This window comes from Siphateles boraxobius, unplaced genomic scaffold (assembly GCF_051911475.1).
Source record: "Siphateles boraxobius isolate OS27281-9 unplaced genomic scaffold, OSU_SipBor_1 257, whole genome shotgun sequence".
Classification (NCBI taxonomy): Eukaryota; Metazoa; Chordata; class Actinopteri; order Cypriniformes; family Leuciscidae; genus Siphateles; species Siphateles boraxobius.
In genome coordinates this window covers 23,154-35,000 of record NW_027508873.1, presented here as the reverse complement: position 1 = coordinate 35,000, position 11,847 = coordinate 23,154, and the positions used below count along the sequence as shown (strand labels likewise).

Sequence of the window (11,847 nt, the reverse complement as noted above, 5' to 3'; positions counted from 1 at the left end):
TGTGTTTACAGTGGTCTATTATGTGTTTACAGTGGTCTATTATGTGTTTACAGTGCTCTATTATGTGTTTACAGTGCTCTATTATGTGTTTACAGTCCTCTATTATGTGTTTACAGTGGTCTATTATATATGTGTTTACAGTGCTCTATTATATATGTGTTTACAGTGCTCTATTATGTGTTTACAGTGCTCTATTATGTGTTTACAGTGCTCTATTATGTGTTTACAGTCCTCTATTATGTGTTTACAGTGGTCTATTATATATGTGTATACAGTGCTCTATTATATATGTGTTTACAGTGCTCTATTATGTGTTTACAGTGCTCTATTATGTGTTTACAGTGGTCTATTATGTGTTTACAGTGCTCTATTATGTGTATACAGTGCTCTATTATATATGTGTTTACAGTGCTCTATTATGTGTTTACAGTGGTCTGTTATGTGTTTACAGTGCTCTATTATGTATGTGTTTACAGTGCTCTATTATGTGTTTACAGTGGTCTATTATGTGTTTACAGTGCTCTATTATGTGTTTACAGTCCTCTATTATGTGTTTACAGTGCTCTATTATGTGTTTACAGTGCTCTATTATGTGTTTACAGTGCTCTATTATGTGTTTACAGTGGTCTATTATGTGTTTACAGTGCTCTATTATGTGTTTACAGTCCTCTATTATGTGTTTACAGTGCTCTATTATGTGTTTACAGTGCTCTATTATGTGTTTACAGTGCTCTATTATGTGTTTACAGTGCTCTATTATGTGTTTACAGTGCTCTATTATGTGTTTACAGTCCTCTATTATGTGTTTACAGTGCTCTATTATGTGTTTACAGTGCTCTATTATGTGTTTACAGTGCTCTATTATGTGTTTACAGTGCTCTATTATGTGTTTACAGTCCTCTATTATGTGTTTACAGTGCTCTATTATGTGTTTACAGTGGTCTATTATGTGTTTACAGTGCTCTATTATGTGTTTACAGTGCTCTATTATGTGTTTACAGTCCTCTATTATGTGTTTACAGTGCTCTATTATGTGTTTACAGTGGTCTATTATGTGTTTACAGTGGTCTATTATGCGTTTACAGTGCTCTATTATGTGTTTACAGTGCTCTATTATGTTTATCATGTTTACAGTGCTCTATTATGTGTTTACAGTGCTCTATTATGTTTATCATGTTTACAGTGATCTTTTATGTTTATCATGTTTACAGTGCTCTATTATGTGTTTACAGTGCTCTATTATGTTTATCATGTTTACAGTGCTCTATTATGTTTATCATGTTTACAGTGCTCTATTATGTTTATCATGTTTACAGTGCTCTATTATGTTTATCATGTTTACAGTGCTCTATTATATTTATCATGTTTACAGTGCTCTATTGTTTATCATGTTTACAGTGCTCTATTATGTTTATCATGTTTACAGTGCTCTATTATGTGTTTACAGTGCTCTATTATGTTTATCATGTTTACAGTGCTCTATTATATTTATCATGTTTACAGTGCTCTATTATGTGTTTACAGTGCTCTATTATATTTATCATGTTTACAGTGCTCTATTATGTGTTTACAGTGCTCTATTATATTTATCATGTTTACAGTGCTCTATTATGTTTATCATGTTTACAGTGCTCTATTATGTGTTTACAGTGCTCTATTATGTTTATCATGTTTACAGTGCTCTATTATGTTTATCATGTTTACAGTGATCTATTATGTGTTTACAGTGCTCTATTATGTTTATCATGTTTACAGTGATCTATTATGTGTTTACAGTGCTCTATTATGTTTATCATGTTTACAGTGCTCTATTATGTGTTTACAGTGCTCTATTATATTTATCATGTTTACAGTGCTCTATTATGTTTATCATGTTTACAGTGCTCTATTATGTTTATCATGTTTACAGTGCTCTATTATGTGTTTACAGTGCTCTATTATGTTTATCATGTTTACAGTGCTCTATTATGTGTTTACAGTGCTCTATTATGTTTATCATGTTTACAGTGCTCTATTATATTTATCATGTTTACAGTGCTCTATTATGTGTTTACAGTGCTCTATTATATTTATCATGTTTACAGTGCTCTATTATGTTTATCATGTTTACAGTGCTCTATTATGTTTATCATGTTTACAGTGCTCTATTATGTTTATCATGTTTACAGTGCTCTATTATATTTATCATGTTTACAGTGCTCTATTATGTTTATCATGTTTACAGTGCTCTATTATGTTTATCATGTTTACAGTGCTCTATTATGTTTATCATGTTTACAGTGCTCTATTATGTTTATCATGTTTACAGTGCTCTATTATATTTATCATGTTTACAGTGCTCTATTATGTTTACCATGTTTACAGTGCTCTATTATATTTATCATGTTTACAGTGCTCTATTATATTTATCATGTTTACAGTGATCTATTATGTGTTTACAGTGCTCTATTATATTTATCATGTTTACAGTGATCTATTATGTGTTTACAGTGCTCTATTATATTTATCATGTTTACAGTGCTCTATTATGTGTTTACAGTGCTCTATTATGTGTTTACAGTGCTCTATTATGTTTATCATGTTTACAGTGCTCTATTATATTTATCATGTTTACAGTGCTCTATTATGTGTTTACAGTGCTCTATTATGTGTTTACAGTGCTCTATTATATTTATCATGTTTACAGTGCTCTATTATGTTTATCATGTTTACAGTGCTCTATTATGTTTATCATGTTTACAGTGCTCTATTATATTTATCATGTTTACAGTGCTCTATTATGTTTATCATGTTTACAGTGCTCTATTATGTTTATCATGTTTACAGTGCTCTATTATATTTATCATGTTTACAGTGCTCTATTATGTGTTTACAGTGCTCTATTATGTGTTTACAGTGCTCTATTATGTTTATCATGTTTACAGTGCTCTATTATATTTATCATGTTTACAGTGCTCTATTATGTGTTTACAGTGCTCTATTATGTGTTTACAGTGCTCTATTATATTTATCATGTTTACAGTGCTCTATTATGTTTATCATGTTTACAGTGCTCTATTATGTTTATCATGTTTACAGTGCTCTATTATATTTATCATGTTTACAGTGCTCTATTATGTTTATCATGTTTACAGTGCTCTATTATGTTTATCATGTTTACAGTGCTCTATTATATTTATCATGTTTACAGTGCTCTATTATGTGTTTACAGTGCTCTATTATATTTATCATGTTTACAGTGCTCTATTATGTGTTTACAGTGCTCTATTATATTTATCATGTTTACAGTGCTCTATTATATTTATCATGTTTACAGTGCTCTATTATGTTTATCATGTTTACAGTGCTCTATTATGTGTTTACAGTGCTCTATTATGTGTTTACAGTGCTCTATTATGTTTATCATGTTTACAGTGCTCTATTATATTTATCATGTTTACAGTGCTCTATTATGTGTTTACAGTGCTCTATTATGTGTTTACAGTGCTCTATTATATTTATCATGTTTACAGTGCTCTATTATGTTTATCATGTTTACAGTGCTCTATTATGTTTATCATGTTTACAGTGCTCTATTATATTTATCATGTTTACAGTGCTCTATTATGTTTATCATGTTTACAGTGCTCTATTATGTTTATCATGTTTACAGTGCTCTATTATATTTATCATGTTTACAGTGCTCTATTATGTTTATCATGTTTACAGTGCTCTATTATGTTTATCATGTTTACAGTGCTCTATTATATTTATCATGTTTACAGTGCTCTATTATGTTTATCATGTTTACAGTGCTCTATTATGTTTATCATGTTTACAGTGCTCTATTATGTTTATCATGTTTACAGTGCTCTATTATGTTTATCATGTTTACAGTGCTCTATTATATTTATCATGTTTACAGTGCTCTATTATGTTTACCATGTTTACAGTGCTCTATTATATTTATCATGTTTACAGTGATCTATTATGTGTTTACAGTGCTCTATTATATTTATCATGTTTACAGTGCTCTATTATGTTTATCATGTTTACAGTGATCTATTATGTGTTTACAGTGCTCTATTATGTTTATCATGTTTACAGTGCTCTATTATGTGTTTACAGTGCTCTATTATATTTATCATGTTTACAGTGCTCTATTATGTTTATCATGTTTACAGTGCTCTATTATGTTTATCATGTTTACAGTGATCTATTATGTGTTTACAGTGCTCTATTATGTTTATCATGTTTACAGTGCTCTATTATATTTATCATGTTTACAGTGCTCTATTATGTGTTTACAGTGCTCTATTATGTGTTTACAGTGCTCTATTATATTTATCATGTTTACAGTGCTCTATTATGTTTATCATGTTTACAGTGCTCTATTATGTTTATCATGTTTACAGTGCTCTATTATGTTTATCATGTTTACAGTGCTCTATTATGTTTATCATGTTTACAGTGCTCTATTATGTGTTTACAGTGCTCTATTATGTGTTTACAGTGCTCTATTATATTTATCATGTTTACAGTGCTCTATTATGTGTTTACAGTGCTCTATTATGTGTTTACAGTGCTCTATTATATTTATCATGTTTACAGTGCTCTATTATGTTTATCATGTTTACAGTGCTCTATTATGTGTTTACAGTGCTCTATTATGTGTTTACAGTGCTCTATTATATTTATCATGTTTACAGTGCTCTATTATGTTTATCATGTTTACAGTGCTCTATTATGTGTTTACAGTGCTCTATTATGTGTTTACAGTGCTCTATTATATTTATCATGTTTACAGTGCTCTATTATGTTTATCATGTTTACAGTGCTCTATTATGTTTATCATGTTTACAGTGCTCTATTATGTTTATCATGTTTACAGTGCTCTATTATATTTATCATGTTTACAGTGCTCTATTATGTTTATCATGTTTACAGTGCTCTATTATGTTTATCATGTTTACAGTGCTCTATTATATTTATCATGTTTACAGTGCTCTATTATGTTTATCATGTTTACAGTGCTCTATTATGTTTATCATGTTTACAGTGCTCTATTATGTTTATCATGTTTACAGTGCTCTATTATGTTTATCATGTTTACAGTGCTCTATTATATTTATCATGTTTACAGTGCTCTATTATGTTTATCATGTTTACAGTGCTCTATTATATTTATCATGTTTACAGTGCTCTATTATGTTTATCATGTTTACAGTGCTCTATTATGTTTATCATGTTTACAGTGCTCTATTATGTTTATCATGTTTACAGTGCTCTATTATATTTATCATGTTTACAGTGCTCTATTATGTTTATCATGTTTACAGTGCTCTATTATGTTTATCATGTTTACAGTGCTCTATTATGTTTATCATGTTTACAGTGCTCTATTATGTTTATCATGTTTACAGTGCTCTATTATGTTTATCATGTTTACAGTGCTCTATTATGTTTATCATGTTTACAGTGCTCTATTATGTTTATCATGTTTACAGTGCTCTATTATATTTATCATGTTTACAGTGCTCTATTATGTTTATCATGTTTACAGTGCTCTATTATGTTTATCATGTTTACAGTGCTCTATTATGTTTATCATGTTTACAGTGCTCTATTATGTTTATCATGTTTACAGTGCTCTATTATGTGTTTACAGTGCTCTATTATGTTTATCATGTTTACAGTGCTCTATTATATTTATCATGTTTACAGTGCTCTATTATATTTATCATTTTTACAGTGCTCTATTATATTTATCATGTTTACAGTGCTCTATTATGTTTATCATGTTTACAGTGCTCTATTATGTTTATCATGTTTACAGTGCTCTATTATGTTTATCATGTTTACAGTGCTCTATTATATTTATCATGTTTACAGTGCTCTATTATATTTATCATGTTTACAGTGCTCTATTATGTGTTTACAGTGCTCTATTATGTTTATCATGTTTACAGTTCTCTATTATATTTATCATGTTTACAGTGCTCTATTATGTTTATCATGTTTACAGTGCTCTATTATATTTATCATGTTTACAGTGCTCTATTATATTTATCATGTTTACAGTGCTCTATTATGTGTTTACAGTGCTCTATTATGTTTATCATGTTTACAGTGATCTATTATGTGTTTACAGTGCTCTATTATATTTATCATATTTACAGTGCTCTATTATGTTTATCATGTTTACAGTGCTCTATTATGTGTTTACAGTGCTCTATTATGTTTATCATGTTTACAGTGCTCTATTATATTTATCATGTTTACAGTGCTCTATTATATTTATCATGTTTACAGTGCTCTATTATGTTTATCATGTTTACAGTGCTCTATTATGTTTATCATGTTTACAGTGCTCTATTATATTTATCATGTTTACAGTGCTCTATTATATTTATCATGTTTACAGTGCTCTATTATATTTATCATGTTTACAGTGCTCTATTATATTTATCATGTTTACAGTGCTCTATTATGTTTATCATGTTTACAGTGCTCTATTATGTTTATCATGTTTACAGTGCTCTATTATATTTATCATGTTTACAGTGCTCTATTATATTTATCATGTTTACAGTGCTCTATTATGTTTATCATGTTTACAGTGCTCTATTATGTTTATCATGTTTACAGTGCTCTATTATATTTATCATGTTTACAGTGCTCTATTATATTTATCATGTTTACAGTGCTCTATTATATTTATCATGTTTACAGTGCTCTATTATATTTATCATGTTTACAGTGCTCTATTATATTTATCATTTTTACAGTGCTCTATTATGTGTTTACAGTGCTCTATTATGTTTATCATGTTTACAGTGCTCTATTATATTTATCATGTTTACAGTGCTCTATTATATTTATCATATTTACAGTGCTCTATTATATTTATCATGTTTACAGTGCTCTATTATGTGTTTACAGTGCTCTATTATGTTTATCATATTTACAGTGCTCTATTATATTTATCATGTTTACAGTGCTCTATTATATTGATCATATTTACAGTGCTCTATTATATTTATCATATTTACAGTGCTCTATTATATTTATCATATTTACAGTGCTCTATTATATTTATCATATTTACAGTGCTCTATTATGTGTTTACAGTGCTCTATTATGTGTTTACAGTGCTCTATTATGTGTTTACAGTGCTCTATTATGTTTATCATGTTTACAGTGCTCTATTATATTTATCATGTTTACAGTGCTCTATTATATTTATCATGTTTACAGTGCTCTATTATATTTATCATTTTTACAGTGCTCTATTATGTGTTTACAGTGCTCTATTATATTTATCATATTTACAGTGCTCTATTATATTTATCATGTTTACAGTGCTCTATTATGTGTTTACAGTGCTCTATTATATTTATCATATTTACAGTGCTCTATTATATTTATCATGTTTACAGTGCTCTATTATATTTATCATGTTTACAGTGCTCTATTATATTTATCATGTTTACAGTGCTCTATTATGTGTTTACAGTGCTCTATTATATTTATCATGTTTACAGTGCTCTATTATGTTTATCATATTTACAGTGCTCTATTATATTTATCATGTTTACAGTGCTCTATTATATTTATCATGTTTACAGTGCTCTATTATGTGTTTACAGTGCTCTATTATGTGTTTACAGTGCTCTATTATGTGTTTACAGTGCTCTATTATATTTATCATGTTTACAGTGCTCTATTATGTTTATCATATTTACAGTGCTCTATTATATTTATCATGTTTACAGTGCTCTATTATATTTATCATGTTTACAGTGCTCTATTATGTTTATCATGTTTACAGTGCTCTATTATGTGTTTACAGTGCTCTATTATATTTATCATATTTACAGTGCTCTATTATATTTATCATGTTTACAGTGCTCTATTATGTTTATCATGTTTACAGTGCTCTATTATGTGTTTACAGTGCTCTATTATATTTATCATGTTTACAGTGCTCTATTATGTTTATCATGTTTACAGTGCTCTATTATGTGTTTACAGTGCTCTATTATATTTATCATGTTTACAGTGCTCTATTATGTTTATCATGTTTACAGTGATCTATTATGTGTTTACAGTGCTCTATTATGTTTATCATGTTTACAGTGCTCTATTATGTGTTTACAGTGCTCTATTATATTTATCATGTTTACAGTGCTCTATTATGTTTATCATGTTTACAGTGCTCTATTATGTTTATCATGTTTACAGTGATCTATTATGTGTTTACAGTGCTCTATTATGTTTATCATGTTTACAGTGCTCTATTATGTTTATCATGTTTACAGTGCTCTATTATGTGTTTACAGTGCTCTATTATGTTTATCATGTTTACAGTGCTCTATTATGTGTTTACAGTGCTCTATTATGTTTATCATGTTTACAGTGCTCTATTATATTTATCATGTTTACAGTGCTCTATTATGTGTTTACAGTGCTCTATTATGTGTTTACAGTGCTCTATTATGTTTATCATGTTTACAGTGCTCTATTATATTTATCATGTTTACAGTGCTCTATTATGTTTATCATGTTTACAGTGCTCTATTATGTTTATCATGTTTACAGTGCTCTATTATATTTATCATGTTTACAGTGCTCTATTATGTTTATCATGTTTACAGTGCTCTATTATGTTTATCATGTTTACAGTGCTCTATTATATTTATCATGTTTACAGTGCTCTATTATGTTTATCATGTTTACAGTGCTCTATTATGTTTATCATGTTTACAGTGCTCTATTATATTTATCATGTTTACAGTGCTCTATTATATTTATCATGTTTACAGTGCTCTATTATGTTTATCATGTTTACAGTGCTCTATTATGTTTATCATGTTTACAGTGCTCTATTATATTTATCATGTTTACAGTGCTCTATTATGTTTATCATGTTTACAGTGCTCTATTATGTTTATCATGTTTACAGTGCTCTATTATGTTTATCATGTTTACAGTGCTCTATTATGTTTATCATGTTTACAGTGCTCTATTATGTTTATCATGTTTACAGTGCTCTATTATGTTTATCATGTTTACAGTGCTCTATTATATTTATCATGTTTACAGTGCTCTATTATGTTTATCATGTTTACAGTGCTCTATTATGTTTATCATGTTTACAGTGCTCTATTATGTTTATCATGTTTACAGTGCTCTATTATGTTTATCATGTTTACAGTGCTCTATTATATTTATCATGTTTACAGTGCTCTATTATGTTTATCATGTTTACAGTGCTCTATTATGTTTATCATGTTTACAGTGCTCTATTATGTTTATCATGTTTACAGTGCTCTATTATATTTATCATGTTTACAGTGCTCTATTATGTTTATCATGTTTACAGTGCTCTATTATGTTTATCATGTTTACAGTGCTCTATTATGTTTATCATATTTACAGTGCTCTATTATGTTTATCATGTTTACAGTGCTCTATTATGTTTATCATGTTTACAGTGCTCTATTATATTTATCATGTTTACAGTGCTCTATTATGTTTATCATGTTTACAGTGCTCTATTATGTTTATCATGTTTACAGTGCTCTATTATATTTATCATGTTTACAGTGCTCTATTATGTTTATCATGTTTACAGTGCTCTATTATGTTTATCATGTTTACAGTGCTCTATTATGTTTATCATGTTTACAGTGCTCTATTATGTTTATCATGTTTACAGTGCTCTATTATGTTTATCATGTTTACAGTGCTCTATTATATTTATCATGTTTACAGTGCTCTATTATGTTTATCATGTTTACAGTGCTCTATTATGTTTATCATGTTTACAGTGCTCTATTATGTTTATCATGTTTACAGTGCTCTATTATATTTATCATGTTTACAGTGCTCTATTATGTGTTTACAGTGCTCTATTATGTTTATCATGTTTACAGTGATCTATTATGTTTATCATGTTTACAGTGCTCTATTATGTTTATCATGTTTACAGTGCTCTATTATATTTATCATGTTTACAGTGATCTATTATGTTTATCATGTTTACAGTGCTCTATTATATTTATCATGTTTACAGTGATCTATTATGTTTATCATGTTTACAGTGCTCTATTATGTTTATCATGTTTACAGTGCTCTATTATGTTTATCATGTTTACAGTGATCTATTATGTTTATCATGTTTACAGTGCTCTATTATGTTTATCATGTTTACAGTGCTCTATTATATTTATCATGTTTACAGTGCTCTATTATATTTATCATGTTTACAGTGCTCTATTATGTTTATCATGTTTACAGTGCTCTATTATGTTTATCATGTTTACAGTGCTCTATTATGTGTTTACAGTGCTCTATTATGTTTATCATGTTTACAGTTCTCTATTATATTTATCATGTTTACAGTGCTCTATTATGTTTATCATGTTTACAGTGCTCTATTATATTTATCATGTTTACAGTGCTCTATTATATTTATCATGTTTACAGTGATCTATTATGTGTTTACAGTGCTCTATTATATTTATCATATTTACAGTGCTCTATTATGTTTATCATGTTTACAGTGATCTATTATGTGTTTACAGTGCTCTATTATGTGTTTACAGTGCTCTATTATGTGTTTACAGTGCTCTATTATGTGTTTACAGTGCTCTATTATGTGTTTACAGTGCTCTATTATGTTTATCATGTTTACAGTGCTCTATTATGTTTATCATGTTTACAGTGCTCTATTATGTGTTTACAGTGCTCTATTATGTGTGAGTGATCTATTATGTGTTTACAGTGCTCTATTATGTGTTTACAGTGCTCTATTATGTGTTTACAGTGCTCTATTATGTGTTTACAGTGCTCTATTATGTGTTTACAGTGCTCTATTATGTGTTTACAGTGCTCTATTATGTGTTTACAGTGCTCTATTATGTGTTTACAGTGCTCTATTATGTGTTTACAGTGCTCTATTATGTGTTTACAGTGCTCTATTATGTTTATCATGTTTACAGTGCTCTATTATGTTTATCATGTTTACAGTGCTCTATTATGTGTTTACAGTGCTCTATTATGTGTTTACAGTGCTCTATTATGTTTATCATGTTTACAGTGATCTATTATGTGTTTACAGTGCTCTATTATATTTATCATATTTACAGTGCTCTATTATGTTTATCATGTTTACAGTGCTCTATTATGTGTTTACAGTGCTCTATTATGTTTATCATGTTTACAGTGCTCTATTATATTTATCATGTTTACAGTGCTCTATTATATTTATCATGTTTACAGTGCTCTATTATGTTTATCATGTTTACAGTGCTCTATTATGTTTATCATGTTTACAGTGCTCTATTATATTTATCATGTTTACAGTGCTCTATTATATTTATCATGTTTACAGTGCTCTATTATATTTATCATGTTTACAGTGCTCTATTATGTTTATCATGTTTACAGTGCTCTATTATGTTTATCATGTTTACAGTGCTCTATTATATTTATCATGTTTACAGTGCTCTATTATATTTATCATGTTTACAGTGCTCTATTATATTTATCATGTTTACAGTGCTCTATTATATTTATCATGTTTACAGTGCTCTATTATATTTATCATGTTTACAGTGCTCTATTATATTTATCATTTTTACAGTGCTCTATTATGTGTTTACAGTGCTCTATTATGTTTATCATGTTTACAGTGCTCTATTATATTTATCATGTTTACAGTGATCTATTATGTTTATCATGTTTACAGTGCTCTATTATATTTATCATGTTTACAGTGATCTATTATGTTTATCATGTTTACAGTGCTCTATTATGTTTATCATGTTTACAGTGCTCTATTATGTTTATCATGTTTACAGT

At 28.3% G+C, this 11,847-nt stretch overlaps 2 protein-coding genes across 2 annotated transcripts in view; one reads left to right on the top strand and one right to left on the bottom strand.

Moving 5' to 3' along the window:
* The window catches only part of prr5b (proline rich 5b (renal)), a 68,214-nt gene that overhangs the window by 37,237 nt on the left and 19,130 nt on the right, over positions 1–11,847 (bottom strand). The window lies entirely within an intron of this gene.
* LOC143751423 (protein PHTF2) overlaps positions 1–11,847 on the top strand; it is a 120,061-nt gene that overhangs the window by 101,831 nt on the left and 6,383 nt on the right. The window lies entirely within an intron of this gene.